The sequence below is a fragment of the Cupressus sempervirens genome, chromosome 3, assembly GCF_028749045.1.
Source record: "Cupressus sempervirens isolate cs-2001-9-10 chromosome 3, ASM2874904v1, whole genome shotgun sequence".
NCBI lineage: Eukaryota > Viridiplantae > Streptophyta > Pinopsida > Cupressales > Cupressaceae > Cupressus > Cupressus sempervirens.
The window spans coordinates 900,391,436-900,403,734 of NC_143120.1; positions in this window are offsets into that span (position 1 = coordinate 900,391,436).

The window sequence follows — 12,299 nt, forward strand, 5'->3', positions numbered from 1 at the left end:
AATTATGTTTCAAGTCAATTGGAGTTGCAAGACCCAAATAGAAGAGACTTCCAAGGCACTTCATTCATTGAAGATCAAGTTGCATTAGTCAATTGGTCGTTGAGAAAGGGATCTAGAGCCACACCATCACAATCAGATGAGTCTGGGTTGATGGGAAATATACTTGTAAGAAGGGTTGTTGACACTTCACATGTACAGGCAGCATATTGGAATGTGGATTCTTCTAAGTTTGTGTTGGCCACTGCTAAGGAGGAATAGGTTATGTCTAAGTTACAGAATAAATATGAAACACTTCTTGAGGCCTATAATAGGGAGGTAAAAAGGAGAATTGAACTTGAAAACAAGGCAATGGGGAAATCCACAAGGCCAAGAATAACATACCCCCGTCCTCCAGTGGAACCTTTTAAATCCACCCCCCTTGTAGAGATACCAGACATACCTCAAAGGCCTGAATATTATACAGCTAAGGAATTTGAAGAAGAGAAGAGCAAACTATGGGCCTTACATGTAGAGTTAAATATGCAATATGAGGATAAGCTTAGAAAGGCTCTAATGTATTTAGTGGACAAAATTGAGTGGCCCTTATTCTTTGATCAGTTGGTAAAAGTAATAGATATATGGGAGGAATTGAAAACTCATGATGATACCCTAAAGCCTCTTGTTAATAAATGGGGAAGAAAGGAAAAGGAAATCACCCTTCTATGTTACTCAGTTATAAAGTCTTCCAATGACCATGTTGAAAAATTGTATGATATTGCTAATGACCTATCAAATTTTCATAATAGGAGAGTTGCTCTACAACTGAAAATTGTTTCTTATTTTCAAATAAGTACGAGAATAAAAAATTTGATCTATTTCCTTGTGCCTTGGATAGAAAGAAGAAATTGAAAAATAAGGAAGAGTGGAGTAAAGAATTGGATGACCTTTTCTGCACAAGGATAAATAAAGTTATTAAGGAAAATGGGCATGCCTGGTGGGCCACCAAAACAAAGGAATTGGTTAAAGTCCAATTTTTTTTAATTCTTTGAAGCAAGAATTTGTTGATTTTGAAAAGGAGGCTGGTTATATTTTAAAAAAGAAAAATGATATCCTACAGTTCAGCTGGTCGAATGATATACAATTTGATAGTTGGATGGCAGATCTTCTGTTGGACCAGCAGTTAGAGGAGGACAGTTCAAATGATGATGAGAAACAAGAAGGCGAGGTGCAGGTTATTGACACCTCTACACCAAAATTGAAAAAAGAAGAAGGGGAAAAGGTAATAATGTCTGCTCAGGGTGAAAGCAATGAGAACCCGCAGGAGAAAATCGATTTGGAGGTATCACAAGATCATCCTTCTTTGGCCAGCTTGGTAGCCACGTATTCTGAGGAGCCGAAATAATGACAAACAAATTAGAAGTTGATGATTCACAACAGAAATCGAAATGGGCCTACCTGAAGGAATATTTGATATGCCTAGCATTCTGTTGTGATTGATTTTGTCTTTTGTATGATGCTTTGTTCCTTGGACACTTGTCAGATCACAATTGCCCTTTTTTTGTTGCAATTGATACTATATAAATGAGTTTTCAAGGCATTGTGATGGTCCGAGACTTGTGCAATTTTTTGTTTCTTTCAAGAAGAGTACTTATTCAGTTGGTCCAATAGTATGCAGAGGTTTTGAGTTTGCTTCCATTGTACTTTTTGATAAGAAAATTGAAATGACAGAAATGGCAATCTATTCTAGGCATTCAATTGGTTTTCTATTGGTTATTGTATTAGTCATTTGAAAAGGATAATACAAAGGGGTATTTACACTATATCTGTGTCATCAATTTTTGAGTCCAGTTTATCGGTTTGTTTACTTTGAAGTCATTTAAATAAGGTTTATTTGGCTGAATGTAGTCTGGATGGGTTGTATGCTAGTTTTATTGTTGCTTTTAATTCAAGCAATTATATAAATGCTTCAGTAAATCAGTAGGGTTTATGAGTTCATAAAAGGGATATTGCATAAGAATGGAGATGGGTGATTGTAGTTGATTAATTCTTATACAAGTTATTTGAATTAGATCTCCCACCAATAGTCAATTTCTTGTCCAATGGATAAGGCATTGGTCCTATAAATCAGAAGTAAACAAGGATGAATTCTGCTGCTACATATCAAATCATCTTACAAAATCAAAATTATTTTCAATCCTGTTCAACACTTATAAATGCTGGTCTCAACTCATTTATATCTAATTCTTGAGTCTTAGGTAGCTGTTATTTCCAGGAATATTTGTAAATTTTAGGAGAATTATGACCAGATTTGCTAATAAGGGATGTGTATAAGTTTTAGAGCATTCAAGATTTGAAGTGAGCTTTTTATGTATGTGAGGGTAACAGATGAGAATTAGAATGAAACTAAGATAATTTCATACACAGTTGCATTAGAATTATCCCTAGGTATACCTACCTTGGTTTAGCAGAGCCAGAAGAGTAGGAAACCATCCTTTGGTTTTATTGAAGTTGGGTTATAGTGATTCATTCATATAGTTGATATTGGGAATTGGCTAATCCCTAGATTGTGTGAGTCATTTCACTATGATATTAAGAATTTTGTTGCTTGATAGTCTTAGTAGTTTGAAACACCAATAGCTCACACACTACTTGAGATCTGAAATAGAACAAGCTTCAGCAATACATTGCAATATATATATATATATATATATATATATATATATATATATATATATATATATATATATATATATATATATATATGGATCTTTTGGCACTGTTACTAAACTCGTTTACCTTCTAGGTAAGAACATAAGTTTGTTTCAATATACAAATCAGAAAAAGGAATTTCATATTAGAAAAAAAAAGTAACAAGAAATAAATTAAATTGCAGTGCACTAGGAATAATATAACACATAATGAATACTAAACTTCAATTGAACAAAAGACTATACAGTGGCTTCAATAAAACTGATGCTACATCTAAACCATCACTTGTAGCAAGCTACTTGAAGATATGTAGTACAAACCATCCCAGAGAACAACCTCTAATTTTTAAAAACTTTCGCTTTTACTGGGTGAAGTTTTACTTTTTGCCTTGGCAAAGTCAACCAGGTCTTCAAATAGCTTATCTTTAGGTTTAACTTGTTTGCTGGAAGTTAAAGATTGTTGTGGATATGCATCATTGTAAGTTCCATCGTGAATGGAGATGAAAGCCAATTTTCCTTACTTGCATTTCAAAGGTCAGTTCCTTCTGCATTGCAGGATTTGAGGTTCGTGTCTCTTGCTAATTGAGTCTACACATTTGTTTGAAGTTATATACATACATACATATATGTGTGTGTGTACATACACACAATTCACCTCCAAGGATTTCCATGCTAAATAGTATATGCATCTTGTCTTCTTTTGTTAGACATCAACTATGTGAATGCTTTCTACATTTCTTTCAGTTGACTAAATATATATAATAAAATATGCAGGTTTCTATGCCGAACTAACTCCAATGTGGATAAATATCTAATAATTGGGATTTAAACTAAGCAATAACTATATGTTCAAGGAACCAAAAGATGACTGCAATGAGACTATTACAAGCGAAAAAACTTCAGTCTCATTAAAGAGAATTGGGATGTGTGTTTGAAGACTTAACAAATTTGAGCTTCACTTGGTTTCAAGAATACTATAATATTCTCTACTTAACAAGGCCAACCACGTGAAGGTGGAAGCTCATCTGGCCTCACCCCCCTCCCCCTAACACCAATCTAAAGTACCCATTATCATTTAATTATATACTTCATTCATTCATTCATCTATTTATGAACTATAACATTCAATCAATACAATCGCATAACATTCATTAATATGATATAAAATTCATTAATACACAATACTAATCAAAACTTCATTAACACATAAAAATATTCATTAACATAAACTAAAAATTGCTATTAATACGCATCATTCATACAAAATTACTTAAAACAAAGTTCTATCATTATCCAACAAGGTTTATCAAAGAAGATTTTTAAAACATCATTTCTTTTTTTTTGTTTTTCCAAGCTCTCTTAAGAAAAGTGCTCATAGGAGCATCCATATCTACTTCATTCTCCTCCTCTTCTGGCATGTGTAATGTCAAATTATGATGGCTCCTTTTTGGAGGAGTAGGAGGTTGCTGCACTAAAGGGGTCTCTGTTGCAAGAACAAATGAATGCGATAAATTGGCATACTCTTTTTCTTTTTCTAACTGTTACAAGTTTGTAATTAAGTACGAGTACAACATAAAATGCATTTTTCTTACCTGAAAATCCCACATCATCTACATTAACATTTTGATCTACCACCACGTCAACATGTTGAACACTTGGAACATGGTCCACTGCTTCAGCATGATGTTCAACATGCTCTAAAATATTCAAAAAAAGGGTATACGTCAGATTCCAATTGAAGATGTTAAATTGTATTCATAATTGAATAATTAATTTTCAATAGCAAATTAATACCTCCACCACTATAATGCACATCATGGCCTTCATCAGGAGCAAGTTCTATGGTAGGATATGAAGGCTACAGTAAAATGTTACGCACATTGTTATGTAGTCAATTTAATTTTAAAACTAATACCAAAAAAGAATCTTCTCAACTATTTAATTTCATTTAGTTTTCATCTGACCAATTTACCTATGAGATATCATTTGGTGCACTGGATTGTTGGGCAAGGCTTACAGATTCTTCACGTAGGCGTGCAACCACAACTTTATAGCCTTCCTTCAAGGCAAATTTTCTATCTTCATCTGTGACCTCCACATTGAAATATGTGCCCTATGTTTTTTGCTTGATAACATCAGTTTTCCATGTATGGTTTCATTAAACAAAATTTTTTGCAACATTATATTAAAAAAAAATACAAAATTCATTGCTCTACTTACAACTCGAGACTGTAGATTCATATAGCCACTAGAGCCAAGTTTGTGTTGGCCAACCTTTTCTATTCTCGCTTTTGTAGCCATGGATGTGTCCTGCAATCTATGAACAATTTCAAACATCTTAGATTATATATTTACAAATATCAATAATTAGTGCATGATTACAATGTACTTAATACTATAATGACATACCTCTTTTTGCCCTATGTTGCTTCATTATCTCTATCTTCACATAGCCTTTTCTCCTTTGCATCTTCTATTATTTCATTCCACTCCATTGGTGGAATCATAGGAGGATAGTTGTACTTTGGGTTATCCTTAAGAGCCCTTCTATATTGATCCCTCATAGTCTTTATATGCTTTGCTGCTCTTTTCAGAAGTAGACCAGTGTCAAAAATGTTTTTCCCAAATTTCTCCTCAATGGATGCAATCAGCTGATTTTTTAATTCCATAGCTTGTAAATTCCACCTTTTTAAAAAAAAATTGATTGTTAGATTAATAACTTTAATATATTACAATAAATAGAAAAAAACAAAAATTATGTAGCAATGATATGAAACTACGTACCTTTTACATATGGTGGGTCCAAATAGTCTCAATGTCATATGAAAAATATGTTCAAAGAAAGCATTATTACCTACAAAAACATAAAGGATTTATCAGTCTAAAATGAGTAATGTAAAAGTAAACTAAATTTACACTTTAAATAATATCAATTTTAAAGCACCTGGAAGCTTTCTTTCTCTTAATGGAAACATAGTTTTCTTATTCAACAACAATGTCCCTCCATACAAACTAGTACTAATCACACGAACTGCTCCAGGAAATGGATCAGCTTCAGTAGTACTACTCTTTGTTGCTCTATCAACTAAAACATCATACAATTAAATAACAATTTTAGTACTGCTCTCTGTTGGTCTACCTCCCTGCCTATGTCCATATCTCTCTATGTGTGGCTATATATATATATATATGTATGTATGTATGTATGTATGTATGTATGTATGTGTGGTGTGTGTATGCATGTGTTTGTGTGTATGCAAGCTTCTGTAGACATCATTTAAGCACTAATATGCTACTTCATTGTTCATCAACTTGTAGAAATACATTACAAAATATAACACATTAAAAAATATAGAAAAACAAGGTTTTACTAGTTCTACTGGGCATACGATGATGTTTGCATGGTCCTTGTTGTCGACAATGCAGCAGACAATAGTGGACCGCCAACTGAAAGAGGAACCCGCACTGAATCATGAGCTGAAGAATAGAATATTGTTAGCAAAGACATTTGCAATGGATAAATATCAAATGGGATACTAGTAAGAAACATCCACACAAAAAATGGTAAGTGTTATAATGTTGATCAAAACAAACAAAGTGTTGCTTACACAAAGGTACTTCGCAACAATCCTGACCATGTTCACCATGTGACCTCGCAACTGGCACATATGTATATACAAGAACACATAAAATTAGAGATCATGATCCATAAGATACTATAAAATATTAATATCTATTGAACTTCTATTACTGCTTACTTTCAAAGATTAGATTCTGCGGTCCAATTCTATTCTCAGTGCCTCTTTCTCCTCACTTCTGTCACCCTTGATGATAATTCTAACAAGCTCATTAGTGTATCTTTGTGTAATTTGTTGGGTGATGAATACAGGGTTAGTACTAAGGCCAATGTCATGTAGATATGATGCCCATATTTCAGATTGCATTTGATCAGCAATCATTGTAGCTTTTTCTTATCATTTGTGACATCAAATATTTGTATACTTTCATCAAAATAACTCCAAAGCCATAAAGAAAAGAACATAATAATAGGACATTTGTTTCTATATTAACATTAAAATTTACAATAATTAATGTTTACCTCTATTGAAGGTGTCTGAGATGGTGCATCCATATCGCCCTGTGAAAAAAATTAGTAAGTCTTAGAAATTAGCAGAGAAATTAAAGTAATAGACTTACCAAAAAAAATATTAATAATAAAGTAGATTGTATATGTAAATCATTTGTCTTAAGTTAAAAATTTAGCATAACTAATGTTTATATCTAAAAAAAATTTGACATGTTCTACTTAATGTTTATATGTGCACATATGGTTTGGAAAGAAATATTTGGTCACACAAGACCCTATCATAGTTGACATTGATCATATCTGAAGATTTTATTGATCATCATGATCTTCATCCATTTTATCATCATCATCATCATCGAACTTGTCACTTTGATCGTCATTGTCACCACAACCATCTTCATCACCATCATCATCCTCTTGATCACTATCATCATCATGACCATCATCGCCATGATCATCACCATCTTCATCACCATGATCATGAGTGTCATCAACATCATCATCATCATCATTATCGCCATTATCATTAGCATGACCAAAATCATCACCATCTTCTTCTTCTTCATCACTGGGTAACTATCGTTCCTGATAATCATTTACTTCCTCTTGTGCTTCTTCAATATCTTCTTCTTCAATCACATTATACTTTACTAGCCTTCCTCTTGGGTCATGTCTAACAAAAAATGACCAACTTGGTTTGTTTGGAACGCCAAAGTAAAACACTTGCTCGCATTTACCTGGAAGAACATAGGGCTCATCTCTGACCAGCTCAAATGACCTTGTATTAATCATAGTAAATTCACTGTCGTGTTCAATAACAATCCTATCGAGATCATTTCGATTCAATCGTAACCTAAACCATTTGACGACAAATAGAACTATTTTAAATGAATCAAAGTCACACTCAAGTATATCATCCAAAATGCCATAGTATCGATTTTCAGATTGTTGAGGATGTATGTCAGTTCTAGATGAAATATTGGTGACCGCAAAGACAACACTTATCCCAGAATCACACGTTTTCTTCATTTCATCTAACTTTTTTGTGTGAAATTTATAGCCATGGTAGTACATAGCTTTGTGGTGTTTACCCTGAAATTATTCAAACATGTCAAGAATCTTCTCATTGATCTATGAGTTGATATTAAACTTATGTCTCATGATTAGTAATCTTATGCATACCTTTGTATCTCTTAAGCCATATATTAGATCAAGTACCATTGGCGTAACATTGGGATCTCCATTACGATGAGCTTCTTTAACCAATGATGCAACACCATACCATCTTAATGAGTGACCATTTTCTTGAGACTGTTCAATCCACACTGTCATCCAATCAAGATTGTTTGCAATGTACAAGTGTAGTGCATCCCACTCACGACCAACTATAAAGAAGACAATTACACCAGTTAGAAACAACTTGTATATATTGATGATGGATAAGAATTGTTAAATTACAAAAAAAAACTTATAATTACCTATCACCCTCCTCAATCTACCTTTCCTCGTCAGGTACTCCCCTTTGAATTTGTTATTACAGTTGGGATCCCAAATGCAATCTACATGGATACCTGCTACAAACTTTGGAAGATATTCACTGATATACACCATGGTCTGGTATATGATGTATCCCTCTATCATAGAACCCTCAGGACGTGCTCTTTGTCGAACCAAGCCCTTCATAAATTTCAAGTGCCTCTCAACCATCCACATTGATCTAGCTTGTACAGGTCCACACAATTCAATCTCCTCAACTTGATGTATGAGGTAGTGTTCTTGAGCATTGAAAAACGTTGGACGTAAACACTTTTGCATTTCACACATAAGCTGTGGAATTTTTCTCTTCCAATATTTTATATCTTTTTTATCAATTTCTTTAGATGATAGCCACCTAAAAGAGATTCAACACGCAAAACCACATAGAAGAGATTTCAAATAAAATTATACAATAGATTTTAAATAAAAAGCTACAAATCTAAGAAAAAACACTCTTCTAACCTCATGTATTTTCCAAGATCATATATAACTTGTTTAATACTATTGTCAAACTGTTGTGGAAGGGATAGAGGTAGGACGAACTACAATCATTAAAAAATGATCATTTCAATATATTATTAAATAATGCAACTGGTACTACATTCAATCTTACAAATATACTGTAAATAGAAAACATGACTTACCTTGAGGAAGGTATGCCAATCATGTGTCTTCAACCCTAGTCCAAAATCACCTTTCTTCGATAGAAGAGTGCTTATATTTGCAGCAAATCTTGTTGGAATTTTTTTTTTTTAATGACTTCTTTTAATGCATCACTTTGTTGCTCCGTTAATAACCAAAGAAGGGCACTTGTATTTATGCAGTCTCCATTCCTATTTGATTCAATGAAAACTTTTAGTGCATGATTAGATTCATGAATGTCAGTACAAATTTTAGCAATTTGTTCTCTATCACGCCTTCCATCCAACATTTTTCATAGTCTCTCTGTTACATTCTTTCCAATATGCATAGCATCAAAAAAATGCGCAATTGGGAGATCCTTGTAGTATGGTAACCTACTAAATTGAGTAGGGTAACTTTTCATTCTTCTAGGAAGTTGGTCATTGATGCCTTGATGACCTTCACGAGCATCAATTACAACATTAGTAAATATAAGACAATATCGAAATACAAATTGTAAAATTCGGATGACCAATTGGACATTACCTTGACGATTTAGTCGATCATATTCCAACTTCCATAAATGAGGTGTCATTCTTCGTGGCCTTGATGTCTCTTCTTTCCCATTGAAAAGATGTTTTTTGGAAATTCGATACTTATGATTATGGTGGAAAAAGTGTCTAAACTCATCAAACACCTGCTTTCTTAAACTTCTCGAATGATGACATTTCATCTTCAGACCACAAACTGAACATGCAAATTTTCCTTTTGTTTGAAGACCTAAAAGATCATGTATAATTGGATCATGTACAATGATGACACACAACTTAAGCATTTGATAGTAATGTGTAACCACTATAACATACCAAAAATATGTAATCTTAACAATATAACATACCGCAAAAATGAGTTAGCCCAGGGGCATCATGTATTGTCCATACAAGCATTGCATGGAATTGAAATTGTCGATGTCCTATCAGTCTAGAGATGTCATACATAGTGATGTCATTCCATAACTTCAAAAACTCATCAATTAGGGGCTCAATATACATGTTCATATCTTTAACTTGGTATTTACCTAGCAATTGAATGAACATAAACATTACATAATTATTATAAACATTTTCATGCACTATTTATAAATTAATTTAGATAACTATAAAATTAAAAAAATACTTGGCACAATCATTGACAACATTATGTGCTCCCTCTTTATGGACATCCAAGGAGGAATGTTATTGTTAATAACAAAAATAGACCATACTGAGTAAACAAATCTCATATTTCCATATGGATTGACACCGTCTGCTGCCAATGAAAGTTTCAGATTACGAGGTTCTTTAAAGTGTGACCATGTTTCTTCTATCTCTTTAAATGCAGAACCATCGGCAGAAATTCGCATAATGTCATCCTAACTTCTATTGCATGCATGGTAATTCATAAATTGTGCCAAGCTAGTGCACTTGAATAACCGTTCAAGACGTGGAATAATGAGAATGTACCGAAGAACCTTGTGAGGCACTTTTTTTGTTATTTGATCTGACCAATATCTACTAACATGACAATCAGGGCATTCTGTTGCAAATTCATGTTGTTTATGATATAGAATGTGATCATTGGGACATGCATGTATTGTCTGCTACTTCATTCCAATCTGATCCATAATGTTAGATAATTCTCAGTGCGAACGAGGGAAAATGTTTGATGGTGGTAACAAAAACTCACTAATCAACCTACAACAAAAAATATGCATTGTTAATATAATGAATAGTAATTGTATGCTAACATTGAAGATGACAAAAAAGACATACTTTAGCATACGTGACATTGCTACATTGGATATACTATTCATAACCTTTAAGTTCACCAACAACACTATAGTCGACAATAGAGTTGTTTGGGAGCCTTCATAGAAGGGCTCGTGTGCCTTCTCAAGTAAAGGTATTTCAAGACCATCTTCATCATTATTATCAGATTCGCTAGTACCATCATTGTGAGCCTCTTCATCACTTGCCTCAAAACCATCTTCTTCAATCATGTCATCTGGCACATTATCATCTTCTTCCATGGGAGTGTTATCCTCAGCTTGGATATTCACACCTCCATGTTCCTCTAGTAGGAAATCCACATTCAGCAATGGACGAAAATCGTGGCCCCCTTCAACATGACCATATTGCCTACAATGACTCTGGGCTGTTGTGATTAGAATTCTTTGATTCTTTAAGCCCTTACACTTTTTGCAAGGACAATAACATTTATCAAGTTTTCTTCGGAGCTGAGCCCACAATGCAGCCATTGTCTCATTATTTTGTTCTAGGTTCATATTGTCAGGCATGATCTTTCTTCATAGGAAAATATACCTACAAATAAATTGGACATGTTGTGATTAATGTTTATATCTACACATATGGTTTTTGTTAATTAATATTTTCAAATGTAACTAAAATGATTACAAACATATCAAAAAGGACTTTCACAGGGTCTTATTACATCAACTGTTCTAACATGGTCATGTTGGTTATCTTGAGACCTTAATGTCTTCTCATGCCTTCAACCTTGACCTTGATGCTCCTGCATCATTCTCCCAAGGATCAAGGAAAGTTGGATCATCATGGAATTGAGTAGGCAGACCTTCTAGGAAGTTGCAATACTTCAACCTTGTAAGTGTCACGTCAATGCAATGGGTACTAAACAAACAATTTAAGTTGATGAGAAATAGTTGTTATGAATTCAAATTGTAAGCGTCACCTCAATGCATTGGGTACTAAACAAACAATTCAAGCTGATGAGTATGTGTTTTAATGAACCACAACTCATGAAATATGCATTAAGTACATACTTGTTGTTTACAATGAGTATGGGTTTTTTTTCTAAGAACATACATGTTGTTTACAGTCAATAAGTTTCTATATCCTCTAAGAAATTTATTATGTCAAATCAATGTACCCAACATCTAGCAGATAAATGTGCAATACAATTTGTGTGCTATTCACATTAAATTGTACAAAAATGATCCCTCAATTGAGGACAAAGTATCTTTTAATGAGTACATCAGATATGTTCGTCTAATTTTTTGCGAATCAAATTTTCTTAGGATCATAAAAAAAATCAGATGAGAAGTTTTTGATAAGTCATAGGGCTTTAGGTTTTGGCATAGTATATTTCGATACCTTTGAAAAATCTGTGAAAAGCCTTAGGTTTGTCCTTTTATGTTTTTCCTAGCACGAAATTTTTTTTTAAAAAAGAAAAAAAAAACAACAAGGAGCGAATATTCTTGTCTCGCCTACTTGATCGTCGTCATTAAGTCTTTTGAAAAGGGATTTTAATCTTGTCATCTGATCTGATTTGAATCTACAGTTGTCGCATGT